Below are 22,450 nucleotides of genomic sequence, written 5' to 3' on the forward strand. Positions count from 1 at the left end.
GCAGAATTCTTTTTCATTATCCTCTTTTAGTTAAAATATGCGCAGTCTTGTAATTTTTAGAGCATCGATCAACCCTATGCCACAGCTCCTTTATCACTCATAGTCTGACATTCAAAAGTTACTCCCCGTTTTTCTATGTTACTTCTTCTGAGCAATATTTAACATATCTTTTTGAATTGACCTCTTCTAATAAAATAATGATTATTGTCAGCCAGCCCTCCTCATTACCAGTGGTAAGTTGTCTTGCATAACAGAAGAGATTCAGTTATTTGTAGAACACGTATACAGATACAGAAGAGTTAACAATGGAATGACATTTGCTGTATCAATTTGATCTGAAACACAAGGATAATGTTCCCAGCTGGGGCATCTGGCTCCTTGGCAGTTTCTTCACAGAGTGCCAGACGGTCGTCGAGAGTCTGGGGCTTGTCACGAGGAATAAGCTGTCATGCAGCTGTTTCTCCCACCTCGGGGCAGAACAGTGCACATTAGCGTTCACTTTTTCCTGAGTAACCCCTGTTGGTCTCAGAGTTCGTTAAGATGCCTTGGAGATTTGGCTCTAGATAAAGTTGCCATCCAGCATGTACCTTAAGACTAGAGAGAAAATATGGGCCACATCCACTGTGTTTCAGTGTGATTTTCCATATAATTTGCTTTGCAAATAAATGTAGATGAAGAAGTTTTTTAGTGCTTTTGTTTTAAGCATTTCTGTGTATGAGCAAGAATGGCTTTTTAATAATACTAGGCAGACGGGGATCGGAAATGAGTTCATGCCTTTGTTAAATAATTTTTGAAATGTATAAGTTACGTGTTTAAGTAATTTTTCTAATCTGCTGTTACTGTCAGCACATGAAATAGGAAGCGCTCCGTTTAATAGAGTATATTTAGCGAATGTTCTCGTGAATTCATTTACTCACTATGGTCGCTAAATTGCTAACTAACCATCAGTGTCAGAAGGACTGATCTAATGTGTTCATTTTCAAGTTAATTCTAATGTTCTCTAAGCAGCCTCGTTTCTTTTGACAATATGATAGCTGAGAATACAACAAACCATAGAATCATAGATTTTAAACCTGTGATAGAACTTAGAAATTAGTTGGTGCTTCCATTTATTTTCCAGCCAATGAAACTGAAAGTAAAGTTAAATAGCTTAACTAGCATGCCTATAGGAAAGCAAAAACAAAAAAAAGGTAGAATGAAGCCTACACTTCAGTTTTTCTACATTCTAGTCAAGGGTCTTTTTTTTGCCTCATTACATTGCTTCACCCTAGATTAAGTCCACAGTCCAACACGCTCAGTTTTAATCTCCCACAGGGCTGGCTCAGCCCCAGGGGTTATCTACTGCCTTCTCAAGAAGCCATCCATTTCAGACCTTTACCTTTCTTGTTTCTGTTTCTGCCTCTTAGCCTCCAACTTTCCAACTTGGTTCTCAGAAAATTCTATAGGCCCAAAGGGTATTAAGGGTTTGTGCACCCCCTCCCCACCCGCTGCCAGCCCAGAAATACGTGTTTGAATCTTAGCCCCTCTACCTGTAATATAATTGTGATTAGAAATCTATGTTTCTTTATTAGATGAATTCCATAAAATCTGAGTAGTAGTTCTAAATCTAATCAATCAAATTAGGTTTTATCTAGGGCTTTAAATTAGATCATTGCAGTTTAAACTCCTTCTGAGAATTAGCTTTTTTACCCCAGATATAAACTCAGGGGCATGGAGTCGATCACGACTCATAGTGACCCGATAAGAACAGCGTAAAACAACCTCTCTGGGCTTCGTGCGCTTCAAATATTTGGGGAGTAGGAAGCCTCAGAGTTCTCCCTCAGAGTGTTTGGTGGTTTTGAACTACTGCTCTCACCGTCATCAGCCCAAACGGTAACCTTCTGTGTCACAGGGTCCCTATGCCAGGTACTTCGAATCGAAATCTACATCTTAATAAGAACTCGGGTGATTCTGGTAGATTCGTACACACCCCAGGTTCTCCAAAGAATAAAAATAAATCAAAATTGGGAGGTGCACACATTGGAGAAGAGAGTGCCCTATGAGGACCTCCAAGAACCAGAGCGCGTCAAAGCCACTGGAAGGGAGTCAATACCACTGGCACTTTGATCCAGACTCTCAGCCTGAGGACTGTCGTAAAATAGAGTTCTCTTCTTTAAGGCCTCCTACTGTGGCATTTGGGGAACTGGAGCCCCAGGAAATGAAGACAGTGAACCATCTCAATCTTCTATGCCAAGTGTGCAGGTCATGAAGGAACTATCATAGTAGTCAGAAAAGGATCAGAAGTAACGATGGAAGTCGGGCCATTTGTATTTCAAATACCATCAGCGTCACCCACAGGGGAAAGACTCAGGGGAGCTTCCAGACCAGGCTAAAACATACTCGGGAGAAAGAAGAGGCAGTGCACCCCTGAAATTAGTCACCGAAAACCCGACGAGTAGCAAGGGAATGTTGCCTGGACAGTGCCGAAGGATGAACCTGTCAAGTTGGCAGGTGCTCACGAGACACATGGGAAAGAGCTGCCTCTTCCAAGTAGAGTCAACTTTGATGACACGGATGAAGCAAAGTTGGCTGAATTTTGTTTGCTGATATGGCATTTAAAAAATGCGAACAAGTGCTACCAACATCAATGGAGCATTGGAATGTATGAATGTACAAATTATGAATCTAGAAAAATCTGGTCATCAAAATAAAATAAACTCATAAAGATTAACAATCCTAGGTGATAGTGAGATGAAATAGACTAGGGTTGGAGTAGTTGAATCAGATAGTCATGTGGTCTACTCTGCCAGGAATACCAATTGTAGAAAAATTATAGCACATTCATTGTCAAAAAAGAATATTCCAAGATGTAGCTGAACTATTATTCTGTCAGAGATGTGATACCCTCCGTATGCCTTCAAGGAAGGCTCATTAACAACCTGCGACATGAAAATGATGCAACCCTGTTTGCGGGAAGAGACCATGGAAGCACTGACTGGTGAAGATCAAAAGTTACCCTCTTCAGTATGGTTTAAAACTCAATGCAAGAAAAACACAAATCCTCACAACTGGCTAAGAAACAATACGATGATAAACAAACAAAAAAAAGTTTGAAGTTGGCAAGTATTTTCTATTAGTTGGATCCACAACCAACCCTCTTTGGAAGCACCAAAGAATCAGTGTATTTGTAGTAGTTTCACAATCTTCTGTCAATTTGAGAGGATTAAGCGTGAAGGCATGGAGTTTAGCCTGTGAATCAGGTCTCAGCTTGATGACCTCATTTGCAGGCACGACGTACATAAATAGCTCGTTGAAGGCAGGACGCACGCTGACTCCCTGGGAGGCACTGCAGTTGACAAGCCATACAGAGACAGGCTGATGGCAGCGAGATCCTCGGACAGAGAAGCCACATGGAGACACCTGCCTGTGCTAAGATGCTTACACTCCACTGGGTCCACAAAACTTTGCACCCACTGCGCTGTTATCTTCCTGCATTGGGCATCATTGCATGTGTTTTGTGAGCTTATGAGGAATTTGTAGATTGTTATTGGACACATGGGCTAATATCAGACTTATGGACTTGATCTTGTCGGAGGCAGCCAACGAGTCGAACAGTCCTGAAAGGGGGAGTGAGGATTAAGGGAAAAAAGAGAGACAGAAAGTATTGGGAGGGCAACAGTAAATACCGAAGCCTCAAGTTTATTCTACACACTCCTTATATCCATGCAGAAACAACCCGGGGTTAATTATCTCTTTGTTAAGCAAGCACATTTTATACACATAGCAACTCTATCTTCTGCCAAGTCAGACATCCTGGAGAAAATTAAACAACCAGTTTTTCCAGACCTTGAATATTTTCTTGTTCTTGACAGTCTGTTCAAAACATTAAGTCACAGAAAAAATCAGCAAACACTGACACAGGTCATGAGAATTCTCAGCCGTTTCAAGGCTGAGTCTGAATGGCCTTCAACAGTTCTGGACTGACTGGGCTGTTTTCTCAATATTCAATTGTGCTTGTATATAAAGCTCTTCCTTTTTTTTTTTTTTGATGCAAACACAAGCAAGTATCTTTAATACATTGATCCATCCAGAATCCAGCCTGAACATTGATCCTTTGTGGACTCTTTTTTTTTTAACGTTTTATTGGGGGCTCATACAATTCTTATCACAATCCATACATATACATACATCAATTGTATAAAGCACATCCATACATTCCCTGCCCCAATCATTCTCAAAGCATTTGCTCTCCACTTAAGCCCTTTGCATCAGGTCCTCTTTTTTTCCCCCTCCCTCCCTGCTCCCCCCTCCCTCATATGCCCTTGGTAATTTATACATCGTTATTTTGTCATATCTTGCCCTATCCGGAGTCTCCCTTCCCCCCTTCTCTGATGTCCCTCTCCCAGGGAAGAGGTCACATGTGGATCCTTGTAATCAGTTCCCCCTTTCCAACCCACTCACCCTCCACTCTCCAAGCATCGCCCCTCACACCCTTGGTCCTGAAGGTATCATCCACCCTGGATTCCCTGTGCCTCCAGCTCCCATATGTACCAGTGTACAACCTCTGCCCTATCCAGTCCTGCAAGGTAGAATTCGGATCATGGTAGTTGGGGGGAGGAAGCATCCAGGATCTGGGGGAAAGCTGTGTTCTTCATCGGTACTACCTCACACCCTGACTGACCCATCTCCTCTCCTAAACCACTCTATGAGGGGATCTCCAGTGGCCGACACTTGGGCCTTGGGTCTCCACTCTGCACTTCCCCCTTCATTCAATATGGTATATATATATATATATATATAGATAGATAGATAGATAGATAGATAGATAGATAGATAGATAGATATAATAAAGCTCTTTCTTACACACATGTATCTATGAATTTGTTTCTCTAGTCTACCCAGACTAACACAGGATTAGATTGGGCAAATGCTTCAAAAAACTTCTTTAAATAGCTAAAGGACAAAGATGTCAATTTGAAGACTAAGGTGCACCTTATGTGTGTGTATGTATATATATATTTTTTAAAATCATTTTAGGGGTTCATACAACCCTTATCAAAATCCTTACATACATCAATTGTGTATAGCACATTTGTACATTCACTACGCTAATCATTCTCAAAACATTTGCTCTCTACCTAAACTCCTGGCATCAGCTCCTCATTTTTTAACCCCCCTCCCCGGTCCCTGGTCCCTCATAAACCCTTGATAATTTATAAATGATTATTTTGTCATATCTTACACTGTCTGACATCTCCCTTCACCCATTTTTCTGTTGTCCGTCCCCCAGGGAGGAGATTATATGTAGATCCTTGTAATCGGTTCCCCCTTTCCAACCCACCCTCCCTCCACCCTCCGAGTATCGCTACTCACACCACTGGTCCTGAAGGGATCATCTACCCTGGATTCCCTGCATTTCCGGTTCCTATGTTTACCAGTGTACATACTCTGGTCTAGCCAGATTTGTAAGGTAGAATTGGTATCATGATAGTGGGAGGGGGCGGGGAGGAAGCATTTAGGAACTAGAGGAAAGTTGTATGTTTCATCATTGTTACATCGCACCCTTACTGGCTGGTCTCCTCCCCAAGACCCTTCTGTAAGGGGATGTCCAGTGGCCTAGAAAGGGGCTTTGGGTCTCCCCTCTGCACTCCCCACCTCATTCACGATTATATTTTTTGTTCTGATAAAGCCTGATACCTGATCCCTCCGATATCTCGTGATTGCACAGGCTGGTGTGCTTCTTCCATGTGGGCTTTGTTGTTTCTGAGCTAGATCGCTGCTTGTTTACCTTCAAGCCTTTAAGACCCCAGATGCTATATCTTTTGATAGCTGAGCATCATAAGCTTTCTTCACCACATTTGCTTATTCACCCGCTTTGTCTTCAGCAATTGGCTCGAGAAGGTGAGCATCATAGAATGCCAGTTTAATAGTACTAAGTATTCTTGCATTGAGGTAGTACTTAAGTGGAGGCCCAATGTCCATCTGCTACCTTAATACTAAACCAATAAATATATGCATATAGATCTATTTCCCCATCCTCATATATAAATATATTTTTAAATGTACATGCCTTTATTTAGACCTCTATAAATGCCCTTTGCCTCCTAGCTCTTTCCTCTATTTCCTTTGACTTTCCTCTTGTCCCACTATCATGCTCAGTCTTCATTTGGGTTTCAGAAATTCTTCTTGGTTACATTATCCTTGATCACGCCCTACCAGGCCTCCTACACCCTTCTCATCACCGATTTGGAACACTTGTTGTTCCCTTGTCCCTGGGTTTGTTAATACCACTACATTTCCCCCAACCTCCTCCACTCCCATGTCCCCCCAGAACTGTCAGTCTCGTTGTTTTCTCTTCCAGATTGTTCATCCAGTCTTATTTAGACAGACCTGCAGAGTTAATAGCATGCACAAAAACAAGACAGAGCAAAACCAAGCAAAAATATAAAACAAAACAACAAAAAATGATAAAAAAACAAAACACTAGAAAGACAAGCTTATAGTTAGTTCAAGGACTGTTTGTTGGCCTTTATGAGTATTTTCCAGTCCAGTCTGTTGGGGCACCACGCCCTGGCCCCAAAGTCCACCTTCGGCATTCCCTGGGGACCTCGCCACTCCATGCCCTTGCTGTTCTGTTACACCCCTTAGTGTTTTGCCTCAGTGTGGTGGAATCAAATCGGGTGCAATTCCCACAGTGTCTCCAGTGTTGTCCCCTGTAGGGTTATGGGTCAGTGAGGGATGTCATTTCTCTTAGTGGGGCCTGCCATATGGTTCTCTCTGTGGACTGGGTGCTCTTAGCAGAAACATCCTCCTCAAGGTATGGTGGGCCAGGATGTGCTCTACTCTCTCCTCTTCCCCCTTCATCTGCTCCAGTGTGCTCCTATCAGACATGTCCCTCTCCCGGCACTGCAGATTCAGTGATGTCCTCTGAAATAAATTCTTCTGGGGGGAGGGGTAAGTATCTACATAGTTGGGATTGGGGCTGGTCCCTCACACCTCTTCACTGGTTCCCTACTCCATGCTGGCATGTTGCAGTCATATCTTGGAGCACTAGGTTGAAATCTGGTCTCTATTTCCCTGTAGAGATATAAAAAGTACTCTCCCCTTGGGTGGGTTAGTGCCCTGTGCCCCCACTATCCATTTCTTTTTCTTTTTCCTTTCCACACCTCCTTTTTAGTTGGCTGCCATATGTATCCCTGGATTTGGTCTGTTCCCTGCCATACTACCTGGTCCTCACCCAAGGAATGTTTCTATACAGTAGCTTTTTCCCTATGCCCCTTATGTATATATTTTTAATTGCCTCATGTGCATGTGAAAAATGGACAAGGCATAAAGAGTCTCAAAGAAGAGTTATATGTTTGAGTTATGGTGCTGGCAACGAATACATAATACACTAAAGACTGCCAGAAGAACAGACAAGTCGGTTCTGAAGAAGTACAGCCCGAAGGCACCTTAGAAGCGAGGATGGTGAGACTTCATCTCAAAAACTATCCATCTTATCAGGAGGGGTCAAAGGGCATCATGCTTGGTAAAGATGAGAGTCACCAAAAAGGAGCAAGGTCCTCAGCGAGAAAGAGTGACCCGGTGGCTCCAACAGTGAGCTCAGTCGCAGCAATGATGGTGACGATGGCAAACACCAAGCCAGGTCTCATTCCCCTGTAACTGACATCGCTCTGAGTTGAGACCACGGTGTCAGCTGATGACACTTAACACCTAGAACAGCACACACACCTTCTTTTCCTACTTAGGACTTTGCACTGAAAACTTTCATTTCTCTCCTGTTGTTAATTGAAGGCTTGCAGTTGATTTGGGAGGTGATTATTTGTTTCATTAGGTAGCTGTTCTCGGAGAGCACGATAGAAAATATTGCCCTGCAGGTTTGGTGTCACTGAAGAAATTAGGTCAGAATCCATCAAAGTGTGGTACAACCTCACAACCAAGAGATGCACACGCGGATAAATTCAGGATGTCAAGCCTCTTGAGAACAATGAAATCCCCACTTTTCAGCTCCCTCAGGCATTTCATTGTAAGGTGAAAACTTCTGCATGAGAGAGCAGCAATATTTCTTGTGATGCTTGTAAACAGAGTAGTTATTAACCAAAAGGTAAACTGAAAGAATATGCTGTATAAAGTAACAAGTATTTTAAAAACAAAAAGTAAAATGTATTGTGAATCGAATAAAGGTTTATAGAGCAGATCATCAGTGTTGCATTCAGTGATTCATAGGCGTGCTGTTCCATCTCATTCCTTGTATTTCTCTCACTGTGGGTTAGCTTGTCCCTCTTCTTCCCGGTTTCCCGTGTTAATTCCTGCAGAATCAGAACTCTTCTGAACTTTGTGCTTTGGTAATGCTTCATTTTGACCTGCAGTTGTTGCTTATTCTACAGTATGTGGACCACTTTAGTGCTTTTGTTTCCTTCATAGGTCTGTCTAGTATTTGGTTGAAATTGAGTTCAGTTCCTGATCGTAAAGGTGACTAAGGGCCATACTCTGGCCAGGGTGTAGCCAATCAGGAAGCCTGGTACTCCACACGTTTCTCCCACTCTAACCGGAGCTTTCTAATAGGACCCCTTTTAGAGCTGTTGGTCATGGCAGTCCGTCACCACCTGGCTCTTTAGGTCCCAGGACTGTGGAACTGATGTTTGTGTGGTCCATTAATCCATTGCACTAATTGTTTCTGTTAGTCTATTAGACTAATTGTCTTTTGATTTTCATTACTGTTTTTTCTTCTGGACACAGAGAAACTAATCATTCCCATAGGTGGCCACTCCCAATCTTTTAAGACCCAGTCAGTACTCACCAAAGTAGGATGTAGAACACAGTGTCTGTGAATTGTTATGCCACTTGATCTTGCTTCCTGAGACAGTGGTCCTGGGGCCACAGGCATAGTGGCTCAATCCTTTCATAACTTTGCCCACTTGTGTGCTCCGCTACATGGATGAATATATTTGCAACAAAGGTAAATACACGTGTGGAAACATCCTGTGTCTGACCTATAGATAAGTATTTGTGGATTGACTTCCATTCTCCCTCTCATGCCTGTTCAGCCTGCATGTCTATCCATGCATCTATTTGGAGATGACTTCTATTGAAAGGTTTATTGGGTATGTAACAGTAGTTTATATCTCTATTACCTTTAATTTTTGCATTCTTCCCAGCATATTTTCCTGCTTTTATCTTTTTTCAACCTCCTATAGTTGCATATTTCCTTCCCTCCACACAACTTAACATATCTCAGTGATTTACTCTCTTCTACCCTCTCACCACTGATTAAAGAGTGTCTTTGTTTTTGTTTTGTTTTACCATGAAAACCTGTTCTGGAGTTATTACAATAGGGTCTTATACAATGTTTGCCCCTTTGTGGTTGACTAGCTTCACTGTTACGAGGTGCTTCGCAGATTCATTATTCCATGGTGTGAATGCATCAGTTCTTACTTGTCCATCCTTCCATGTGCCCAGCCACTGGGTGGACGGAGGCTGATACTATTCTTATCATCCAGAGGATGGAAGAACAAGGGAGGAACCTACTTTTCTCGTTTCCAGTCCCCCGTGTTTGTCTGTGCCAGTGCTTCTCAATCTTCCTCATGCTGCGACCCTTTCATACAGCTCCCCATGTGGTGGTGACCCCCCTCACCCATAAAATTACTTTCATTGCTACTTCATAACTATAATGTTGCTACTTATATGAATCAGGCGACCCCTGTGAAAGGGTTGTTGGATCCCCAAAGGGGTAGAGACCCACAGGTTGAGAACCACTGGTCTGTGGTCTTAGTTGAATGTTGTTGGCAAAAGTTGTAGATGGTCATGTCAGGCCACATCAGGTCAGCCAACAACACATTTTTCTGTGTTTTTCATCACTTTTGCTCAGTTTCTTCTCCAATTCACTTCTTTACACTTTCCTCTGGAGTTCAGGGTTCCAGCATTATCACTGTATCTATCTGCTTTGGTCTCTTGTGTCTTCCTTGTAGAAGGTCTGCGTACTGTGTCTGCCTAGTCCGCTATCCCAATATTAAAGTCACTAAACAATGTGTTTCATCTGTGTCAAAAATATTGGTATCGGGCACTACATTGAAAGGAACTAACAGAAATCCAAGCCATCTTTTGAAGAGGTCATAGAATGGGGGCTACCGTCACTGATGACAGATGGAACTTCACTGAAGGCAGAGAATGCCAGAAAGCTGTTTACTTGTGTTTTATTGAGGATTCGAAGGCATTCAGCTGTGTAGATAACACATTATGCATAATATTGAGGGGAAGGAGGGAGGAGAAATGGGGAGCTGATATCAGGGGCTCAAGTGGGAAGAGAATGCTTTAGAAATGATGATGGTAGCATATGTACAAATGTGCTTGATTCAATTAGATGAATGTATGGATTGTGATAAAAGACGCAAGAGGCCCCTATAAAAGTAAGAAGAAAAAAAAGTAGAGGGTCATCGAAAGGAGGGAGCCCTGTGGATGAGCATAGTGGCTGCAATAATGGGTCTTAGACATCGTTGTGTAGACTCCAGTGACATTTTTTTCTGTTTTACGTAGACTCTCCAGGAGTCAGATTCCACTCCATGGCACATGTGCTTACCAAATAACAGCAACAAAACCAAAGAAAGAAGCAAAGCACTGATATAATCAAAACCCCAGTAAAAAATTGACTGTCAGAAAATCCTTTTTCTACTGACCCCACTTTGAAGTATGATTACATTACGCATTAAATAACTAAGAAGAAAAATGATAAATTTGGGTCAATAAAGTTTCGTTAATGTGTAGAGATTGTCAATACATTTTAAAGTTTACTCAGATGGCATTGGACAAAAGTTAATCAAAGCTTACGTTGCCCTTGTTTGAGAAGAGTTTACCATGTGAAACAATCATGCCAAAGGCATAAACTTAAAAGAAGTCAGCCTGATTTATGCAAGGAAGACTTTCATAATAGTTTTGTTTACTATGTGAGAATATTTCAAGTCATACAGCAGTGCTATTGAATTCCCCCAGGGAAACACAGACTAAGGCAAATAGAAGACAGTTAGCAACAAGAAGTTATGCATTGATAAGGATGTGAAAATAAACAGGACAGGAACTCAATGCATAATGTGGCATCTCTCTTAGAATTAAAGTCTGACAAAATAAATCACATTACATTCAATGGTACAAATTTGATGGCCAGTTTCAAGCCGGTCTCTAGTATGATCTGAAATGTGCAGTCCCTTGAGCCAGTCTAGTACCGTGCCCATGTATTTCTCTTGGTATAAAGTAGAAGAGACTTGATAGAGCCCACATTTGCCTCATAGACCATCACAGATTCCCAAACTTCTTGTAAACATGGATTCTTCCTGGGTTAGAACTGTTCTCTGTAATTGAAACTCAGTCTAATTTTCTGGATGGAGAAATATTTTCCTTACAACATCTATAGAGCAACATATTTGTATCTAGTAAGTTTCAACAAAGGAAAATTTTCTCATTCATTTATCAGTGTCAAGAAGAAATAAATGGCAAGGAAGTTCTGTACCCTGATTAGAAATAGAGGTCGCTGCCTGTTATCAAATTAAACATTTCTGCGGTTTTTAAAACTGTAGCAAACATCTCATTGCAAACAATATGGTTGGATCTAGTAGGCAGAACTAAATTGTAGATTAGGCAGCTAAGTATTCATGTCAACATTCAGGTTGCATTTTTTTAATCTCTAAATTTGAAAGGATCAGAAAGCTGAGTGCTCCCCATGTCAGCATGCAGGTTACATATCGGATCCTCTAAAGTTGCAGGGATCAGACATCTGAGTGCTCCCCATGTCAGTATGCAGGTCTCCACTTTTTACAAGAAAACAAAGGAGAAATTGATGTTAGGAAAGCTAACCTGGAAATGTTCAATAAATGCACGAAACACGCAGCTGAGAACAACTTTAAAACAAAAATTATTTCCTCATGGCACAGGAAGCTAAATCTAACTCCAGGCTGTCGGCTTCATCAGAAACCTTTCTCTCTTGCCTCTTTGAGCTAGCCAGGTAGTTTTGCATCTCTGGTCCCCCACCTCTGCTTTTTTGCTGACTTGTTGGTTAGTCTCTTTCATATAGCAAAAGAGATCGACTCAAGACACACCCTATTTCCTTAATATAAGAAAAACAATCCATCCCCATGTAGGATTCTAGTCACAGGAATAGAGGTTAGGCTGTACCACGCATAATTTGGAGGGAGGGAGGGTGTGTGTGTGTGTGTGTGTGTGTGTGTGTGTGTGTGTGTTTGGGGGGGTGGGATCCAATAAAATCATGAACAACCTTTGATCTCAAAGGACAGAAAGTTAAGCCAAGATAAATCATTGTTTTGTTTGTTCCTACTATGAAAGGAAATGTCACCTAAAACACCATTGTCCTTCAGTGGTCCGGTCTAAGGCCTCCTATAAGAAGCTAGGTGGCGCTGTGAGGTTAAGCGATGGACTGCTCACCGCAGGTTGGTGATTCAAACCCTCCAGAACCCTCCATGGGAGAAAGAGGAGGCAGCTTGCTCCTGTAAGGATTTAGTCTCAGAAACCAGTCTCTGAATCATTAGGACTCAGAGTCAATCGATGGCCATGAGCGTCATTTGGGCCTTGTCAGTACTAGTATACGGAATTTTCAAAAATAATGTACCATCCACCCATAACCTCCTTACCTCCACACACACAGAACTGAATCCTTCCCATGTTATTTCATCTGTTAGTCCTGCTCACCAAATTTAAAACATTTTCAGAATATGAAACACACATCACAGCCCCGTGATAGTCCAGACCAAAAAAAAAAAAAAAAAGCATAACAGATCCTCTGAGTAAGTCAAACCAATTTTTATCAGACCTAAACAGGAAGATACCACAACTTCTGGTGGGCCGTGGGACTCTGTACGTATTACGTACATTCCTTAGCTAGTGATTGCCATGAGTCACAAGACTACACAAACCCCCCTGTGCAGTGTGAACTGCATAAAAGGAATTAGTTGGGTCTGAGGGGCAAAGCCATTTGCTTAGGTTGAGCAAAACTATTTCACGTGCCAAGGCTACAGTTTGTCCAACCATTTTCAGAAACACATTTAAATACCATAATGTCCCTATGGATTTTTCCCCTCCAGTGAATTAGATCCAAGTTAATAGGAACTATTAAATCTACTTAGTTGAGTCTCTTAACTGAGTTTCTTCAAGTTGTTTCTTTCACAGATGCCTTTTGAGATTTTTTATTTGTTCCATCAGAGTCACTTTGAATTAAAACCTCTGCAGCCTTGTGAAATGCATGGTAAAACAAAAACACCTGACAATCTTTAGAAGCTAAGTGGATATGATCTGTGGGCTGACCATGCACAGCGCTGTATGAAAATTCAGTCTGATGCAATGTCTAATCTGCTGTGACATTCAAGTTTTAAGTGACGCTCAAGGAGATGGAAGGATTGGCTCCACATATATCCCAATGTGTGCTGGTCCTCTGTCTGTTAACTTGCTAATGAACCATGATTGAGTAAGGTAATGAAGAGTTTACAGAGAGCCCCAGGAAACCAATTTCCAATTTTGCAACCAGCAGGCGTCAGCTTCACTGCAGCCCTTGCTAATTTTGTCTGGAAGCGGACTTGGCTACTAAATGCCATCCTGGCCTCGTGACTCAGACTTGTCTGATCCCCATGTACTGATTCATTAATGCACGGCTCTTCAAAAGACATCAGTCCTTCATTGGTATAAACAGGCTGAATAGCTATTACGTCTTACAATGAGAATGGAAATTTTAACAACTTTGGAAAATTTTAAATATTAGAAAGCATTGATCATACGCCTAATCTACATAGGCAAGGAACTACATGTAAGAGAATTGTCTTGAGTTAATTTATGATGAACGTATATAAAGACATGTGACAGAATTCTACATTTTTGCTCCTTCAGTATATGTCAGTTCATTCATTCTAATTTCTGATTTATGAGAGTAGACTAAAATCTGTCTATTCTTTAAAAAGAAAACAAAAAAGAAACACTGTGAATTTCATGCATTCAGCCATGGCTTCTGAAAATGTATACAAATCTGAGCCACTGACAGGTAAAACTGCGTAACAGATAGTAATAATTGTACATGGTAGGACACACAGCCAGGGACCCACACTGTACCCATGAACTCAGCCCCACTGGCAGGAGCTTATGGTTAACTGGTTTCAAGAAGCATTTGGCTTCATATATAAATTTGGAAAACATAAGCACATCCCATTCAACTTCTAAGGAGATTCTTTTTTTATTATCAGACATTACAGAACCACCAAGGTACCATATACCTTGGCATTGACTCCTTCAAATGGACCGCAGTTGAGGAGCGGGAGAAACCCCTTTTAAATCTGAGTGTAATGACTCAAAGGACTGTTTGCAAAGATAAAGACGAACAGGAGGCTTTTTTTAAACAATTTATTGGAGCTCATACAATTCTTATCACAGTTCATACATATACATACATCAATTGTATAAAGCACATCTGTACAGTCTTTGCCCTAATCACTTTTTTCTTTTTTTTACATTTTATTAGGGACTCATACAACTCTTATCACAATCCATACATATACATACATCAATTGTATAAAGCACATCCATACATTCCCTGCCCCAATCATTCTCAAGGCATTTGCTCTCCACTTAGAACAGGAGGCTTTGATGTAGGCATAAGTCAGTCTTCATTGATAATCATCAGGCAGGTGGGTGAATGAGGCTGGCTTCCTTCTGACAAAGCTGGCAATCCTGCAGCTGGAAGGGTCAGCCAAGAGTGAGAATAATCCCTTCTTCTGCTCTTTCTTCCATCAGCGCTCTCCTTTAAAGGTATTTGTAATTGATCTTTCATCATCAAGAGTCACTTCTCCTTAATGCATGAAGAAATGTGAGTCAGTCAAGAGCTTTTCAAAGGAGGAGTTGTGCTGCTTGGTTAAAAAAAAAAAAGCTCTAGCTTTTATGGTTTTTTCTCCATTTCAAAGGTAACGAAAGCAAAGCACATCATCCAGATGAAAATGTCTGTAGACATTCTGGCTATTACACTGTTATCTCTGAGATCTGTTTCCACTTGTTCCAGCTGAGTGAAGGCTGGTGCGTCTTGGGGATGCTTCAATGGCATCCAAAGGACCGTGTGCCCATCAGCATTAGCAAAGCGGGACGTTCCTCCTGCATTTCCCTTTGGGGCTAGGAATGCCTGTGCTAAACTATGATACATCAGTAGGCAAGGTATGCAAGCCTCAAAGTCTATGTATTTTAAATAGCCTTCTACATATTTAGCATCTCTTTTCGTTTTCACACTTGCATGCTTGTCCAGAGTCCAGCCTAATAAATGCTGACGCTCCTGGCTCGGTTTAATTAACAATAAGCAAGATGTGTGAGAAACAGTGGGCGCACTGAAGCAGGGTGAGGTCATGCTCAAAGCATGTGACCATCAATCAAGAATCAGAGCCCAGCCGGATTCAAGCAAGCAAGCAAGGGGCCCTGGGAAGGATGCTGGCCAGGTCTCCAGCGGCATGACATTTCCACTGAAAGGGCTTTACACTTTCTCCATAATGATAACTGCCTGTACCTTGTATAACAATTCTAAGACCTTAAATGTTGAAAACTCTAGAGTTTACAAATGATTCTCATGCCCTCCCCCAATATGCTAGACAATCATGTGTGCCTTGTTGGATATAAGAGAAAATAGAGGCCCCAGAGAGGAAAGGGACAGTTACCAAACCTCCACAGGCTCCAGGGAGTCCGAACTGTTTGAACACCAGGTTTCCTGTGCCATGGCCAAGGGTTTCTTTCTTCATGGTTTGGTTTTTTAATATTTATATTAAAATATTATAATATTTATAAAGTAAAGTTTTCCATTTTAGCCAGGTGAAATACAATTCAAAGGCATTTATTACATTCCTAACATCATCATCACTACTTCTTTTCAATATGTTTTTATCCCACAAAACATATTCTGTAACCACAAACATTAATTCCTCCTTCTCCTCTTCCTGTAGCCTATTATAACGATTACGTAGCTTTCTACCTTTATTGGCACCCTCTTTTGTATAAGAGGGACCATATGATCTCATAGTGGTAACTCGTGGGGTGGTGGCCCCAAAGGTCAGCAGTTGGCAACACCAGCCACTCTGAGGGAGATAGAGAGGGCTTAATACTCCTGTAAAGCGTGACAATTTCAAAAATCCACAGTGGCAATTCTGCCCTGTCCTGTGGGGTTGCTATGAGTTGACATGACTCAATGGCAGTGAGTTTGGCAAATAATATTGGAAGTACCATGGGTGGCCAGAACAGCAAACAAATCGATCTTGTAGAAACTATGGGCAGAATTCTCCTTAGACGCTTTGGGACTGTTATCAAGAGGGACATATTATGAAGTCCTTTGAAAGGAAATCATGCCAGCAAAAGAGAAGACCCGCAGCCAGATGGTTCACACAGTGGCAGTAACAATGTGCTCTAGTATAACCATTGTGAGGATGCTTCAGGACCAGCAGTGTCTTGTTCTGTTGTACAAACGGTCATTATGATTCACAACTTACTCCATACTACCTAACAACAACAACAAGGGGCATGGAGTGGTCTCTCACTGTGATTTTTATTTTCATTTCCCTACTGACTAAAACTGTTGAGTATCTTTCTGTGTGCTTTATTGGCCATTTGTACATCTTCTAAAGAAATGTCTTTGCAAGTGTTTGCCCATTCTTTTTGATTGCGTTATTAGTCTTACTGTTGTTGATTTCTTTATAAAAAGGGTAAATGAAAAATATTGCTATTAGGGTTCCAATTCATCCATACACAGATTTCTTCTAAACAAACATGTTTAAATATATACAGGTTTATTCTAAACAAAACGTGCTTAAATATATGTCTGAAATAACAAGATAGCTGCCGATAATTTCTCTCAGTAATACACATTATCTCATTAAAAAAAATCAGTGCCATCAGGTAGCTTCCAACTCATAGGACTTCCCCTTTGGGTGCATGAGGCTATACATTTTTACAGGAGTAGAGCGTCTTATCTTTCTCCCGAGAAGCAGCTCGTGGTTGCAAACAGCTGACCTTGTGGCTAGCAGCCCAATGCATAACCTATTATGGTACGTATGCTCCCTTCGTGTTGTTATCAAGGCATTTTTAAAAGGGTACAATTAAAACAGTGGTTCTCAAAAGCATCCAATAGGCCAGTTGTCAAAGCAGAGAGGTCAACTCAGAAAGCTATACTGACTGTCTTTTGGAATTCCAAGTAGGTAATCATGATAGAGTTTCTGAAAAGGCATAGGATGACCACGAGGGTTTATTATAAAGATGTTTTAAGAACATTGAAAACTGAATTGGTGAGATTAAAAAAGACCAGGAAAGTTACATTGAGTCATTTTTTCCCCCATCAGATCAATGCAATTGCTCATTCTTCGAGGGCAGCTAGGGCTATTATGCTGGGATTTTGTTGTTAAACCTTCATCGAGCCTCCATAAAACAGAACTCACTGCCATAGAATCAATTCTGACTCACAGTGATCCTCTAGGACAGATTAGAACAGTCCCTTTGAATTCCTGAAACTTTATATATTTTTTTCAGACTTTAAATCTTTATAGGAATAGAGAGACTCATCTTTCTCCCTCAGACGGCCTAGAGAGTTTGAACTACTGACCTTATGATTATCAGCTCAATGAGTAACCCACTATGCAACCCAAACTCCCCTCATCCATTTACTGCCTGGATATTGCCCCTTCAGAATTCTTTTGTCTCCCCAAACCCAGAGTATTTGAAAGGAACATTATTTAAGAAAATAATGAACTGATGTTTTGACATGATGTAAATGGAAGAGCATCGATCCTCTAGTGTAGGGTTAAAGAAATGGAAACAATGCTTTCTGAAAGGCATAGACAAAAATGGAGAATGTGCTGAGAAACAATACCTTCACGTTTTAATTCTAAGCATTTTTATAATTTAATTTGTCACTGATATGTTTTGAGTTAATTTTTGCATGTAAAATGAGGTATGGGTTTAATTTTATTCTTTTTAATGTGGAAATCCCCAGCACTATTTGTTGAAAAGAATGTTTTTACCCTCATTGAATATAGTTGACACCCTTGTCAAAGAACAATTGAACATAGACTCATGAATTTAATTTTGGACACTCAATTCCAGTCCATTGATCTCTCTGTCTGTCCCTGTACCATACTGGTTTGATTGCTGTGCCTTTGAAGTATGCTTTGAAATTAGAAAATATTATTTCTATTTTTTTTCTCTTAAAAACTTCCTTTTAAATAATGTCTTTGCTTTTCAGCTTTTGATTGTGAAATTGCTGAAGGTTTACATAACAGCTTAATCAGCTTTATAATTCAACAAATTATAGGCAAATTGTTTCATTTCATTGATTGTAATTTCCTCAATATAACATCATTTTTCTTATCTTACTTCACCTTGTGTTTCTTGTTTCTATCCCTCCTTTTTTAAAGACTTTTGACTAGTCAAGGGTCTTTGCAATATTTTACATTAATTTAAGGAGTGGATTTCCATTCCTACAAAAGAGGGGCGGTTGGGATTTTCATAGAAACCGTGCATTGAATCTATAGATTATTTTAGGTAACACTGAAATTTTAACAATATTAAGCCTTCCAATCCATGAACAGGGATGTCTTGACATATATTTAGGCTTCCTGTCATTTATTTTAGGAATATTTTATTGTGTTCAGTATACAAGCCTTTCATTTGGCTGGTTATTAGTTCCTAGATATTTTATTCTTTGAGATGCCATTGTTAGTGGAATTTGCTTTTTAGGTCCATTCCAGATTGCTCATGTTGGCTTTTCTCTGTTTAACTTTGACATTTACAACAGCTTCTTGGAAAGTTGGAGCACAGGTATACACAGTTCTGAGAACAGCACGTGCAGTTGGTAAGCCACAGAGAAAATTATATTCTGGCAGATCCAGCCATGGTTTCATCTTCTTGAAAAAATTCAAGTGCTCAGTGAAAAATTACAATGAGCATGTCTTTAAAAGCAACAAAGATATAAACCATAGTATTTAAATGCAAAAAGCACTGCCCTAATACCACATAGCACTTCTCCTCACGTCATAAAACACAACAACTCCAAAAAGATGCCAAGGGACGAATTCTTCTTCTACGTTGTCTCTTCACTTGCTCAGACATAATCAGAAAGGAAACACGCACAACTTGATTTTTCTCAAGGGAAGCAGCCTGGACACAAACAATTAAAAGCACTTGTTAAACAATATTTTGGAATCCAGAAAAAATTTAAAATATTCTCTAAATGGAAAGCCACCTCCAAACAGTGCAATTCACAAAAGAGTGATGATCATTAATTCACAAGGATATCTTGATAGGGACAAGTTCAGTTACCAGGCAGAGTATCAGGGAGCTTTTCCATCATGTAGCTCCATGAGACTGTTCTCCATCTCTGACGACACAACACAGATAAGTAGGGAGGAGGCGTTGACTCAGTTCAGTTATCCAGAGAACTGTGGAATCTGGGGAATTCTTGCATCACCACTAAAAACCAGTCACACTGTGTGCCTCCTGCCATGGTAGGCGCTCTGCTTGTAAACAAGTCAACCATGCATTTCAAACATGTGATATTTATGTACACACATTTTCTGCTAGACAAGGAGTGGAAATGGATGTTGCATAAAACAGACTACATGCACCCAAAGACACACAATCCTACATGATTCCTAAAGTTAAGCATGGTTGTAAACCCAGCAAATTAAGGAGTGCAATAAACGTACAGTGAATGAAAAGATGAATCCCGGCCTACCCTGGGGCTCTCGGCAGCACTGAACAACGTATGCCTAAGGCAAACGATTAAGGTCTTTTTGCTTCCATTGGGGCCAAGCCAGGCACCCCAAAGGAGAAGCTTTGCAGGAGATTACACAATGACAGTCAGGAAGAGATAGAACCATGGTCCCCTTCTCACGTCTGAATATAGGACAAAATCCAAAATAACAATGATGCTACTTCCTAGTTATAGAAATCATTTCAATCAAACTTTCAGTTATTCAGGCATCAAATACATTTAACCTGGAGGTGAGATCAGCAGACATTCTTACGGAAGGGTTTCTGTGGCGAGAAGAGGTTGAGGCGCTGAAGTTAAGGCATGTCTAGATAACTCCAAATATTAAAAGAAAATGAAGTTTTAAAAATTGAACTGACACAAACATTTGATCCAGCAAAATTGAACAAATATACAAATATTCATGGTTTTAGATTTTCACTTTTTTATACTATGATCCATTCTATGTCATTTTATAGAGCATATTTTATATACAAATCCTCTACCACTAATTGAAAATGTATTTTGAAGGAAATGCATCAGTGAAACACTTTATTCATTTCCAGTAACAGATTTGATGACATTTGCAGAAATAGCTCTCCATTATCTACATTGTATTACTTGGTAAATTTAGCAGAAAGAAGAGGATGGAAAAATATGAAAACACAAAATGTGAAAATAATGAAGCTTTAATGTAGCACAAAAACTGTGACAGATGTAAAGCCACAAAGAGTCGTTAAATTGTTCCCAGTCCATCTCTTTTTATCTCTCTCATCCCTTCACTATCAATTATTCCTAATGTCGTTCCATTTTGCTGTTAGAGTCATGGAGCCAGTATGCAACTTGGTTGTTTTCTCTCTGTCTCGACTGGTCTCGGCGTAAGTATGACCCGCTCCAGGTCCCTCTCAATGATGTAGAATTACTTCAAGTGAAAAAAATGCTAGGAGTTTTATGTGTTTAGTCATTAGTCATTATAATAGCTATTGTTTTTATGCTCACATTCATCAAAAAAAGAAAGAAAGAAGACTAATATATCTTGCAACAGTTCAGGTATTTGGCTCATCATAAATTTGTCCGTTATTTCTTCAGACTCACAACATATTGCAATAAGCTGTATTGGTCTTTTTAGCATGGATCAATGCGTATGAAAAGAACCTTAAACTTTGCTCATTTGTCACTGTCAACTATAGCTAGTCACTGAAATACACGCAAAGTAAAATTATATTTGCATCATGCGATGTTATCGGCTTTATTCAACATAATCAGGACTAATATGTCTTTAGGACCTGATTTTCAGTTGTGATAGCTGACAAAGGTGTGGCCATTCACCTCTAGCAATGATTAAAGCTCAAATAATACATAAAGAAGCCAGAGTCTCTGTTCCTGGCACGTTTTTCAATGCAACTCTTCCACTTCCTGTGACCTTAAATCTACAAAAGAAAGTTTGCATACTTAGTGAATAATTTATATTACAATATATACTAAAATTACACTAAAGGGATAACCTTAAATTATGTTCTAAAAACATAACATTCTAATTAGTTCAGGAAAGCAATGTGTTCCTTATTAAATTGGCACTCTGCAATGCTCACCCTCCTGACACAACTGCTGAAGCCAAGCAGGTGAACAAGTAAATGTGGTGAAGAAAGCTGATGGTGCCTGGCTATCAAAAGAGACAGTGTCTGGGGTCTTAAAGGCTTGAAGATAAACAAGCGGCCATCTAGCTCAGAAGCAACAAAGTCCACATGGAAGAACACACCAGCCTGTGTGATCGCATGGTCCCGAAGGGATCAGTTATCAGGCATCAAAGAACAAAAAAAACCATACCATTGGCTACACACCTCCATGATATAATCGCCAAAGACAAACGGGTGCATAAGCAAATGTGGCGAAGAAAGCTGATGGTGTCGGCTATCAAAAGAGATAGTGTCTGAGGTCTTAAAGGCTTGAAGGCGAACAAGCAGCCATCTGGCTCAGATGCAATAAAGCCCATATGGAAGAAGCACACCAGCCTGTGCGATCACAAGGTGCCAAAGGGACCAGGTATAAGGCATCATGCAAAATATATATATATATATGCCATAGTGAAAAAAGGGGGAAGGGCAGAGTGGAGACCCAAGGCCCATTTGTCGGCCACTGGAGATCCCCTCATAGAGGGGTTTAGGAGAGGAGATGGGTCAGTCAGGGTGCGATGTAGTACCGATGAAGAACACAGCTTTCCCCCAGATCCTGGATGCTTCCTTCCCCCAACTACCATGATCCGAATTCTACCTTACAGGACTGGATAGGGCAGAGGTTGTACACTGGTGCATATGGGAGCTGGAGCCACAGGGAATATCCTGGGTGGATGATACCTTCAGGATTAGGGGTGTGAGGGGCGATACTGGGAGAGTAGAGGGTGAGTGGGTTGGAAAGGGGGAGCTGATTACAAGGATCCACATGTGAGCTCCTCCCTGGGAGATGGACGGCAGAGAAGGGTGGGGAGGGAGACTCTGGGTAGGGCAAGATATGACAAAATAACAATCTATAAATTACCAAGGGCACATGAGGGAGGGGAGAGCGGGGAAGGAGGGGGAAAAAAAGAGGACCTGATACAAAGGGCTTAAGCGGAGAGCAAATGGTTTGAAAATGATTAGGGCACGGAATGTACGGATGTGCTTTACACAATTGATGTATTTATATGTATGAATTGTGATAAGAATTGTATGAGCCCCTAAT

This window comes from Tenrec ecaudatus, chromosome 7 (genome assembly GCF_050624435.1).
Source record: "Tenrec ecaudatus isolate mTenEca1 chromosome 7, mTenEca1.hap1, whole genome shotgun sequence".
Lineage (NCBI taxonomy): Eukaryota > Metazoa > Chordata > Mammalia > Afrosoricida > Tenrecidae > Tenrec > Tenrec ecaudatus.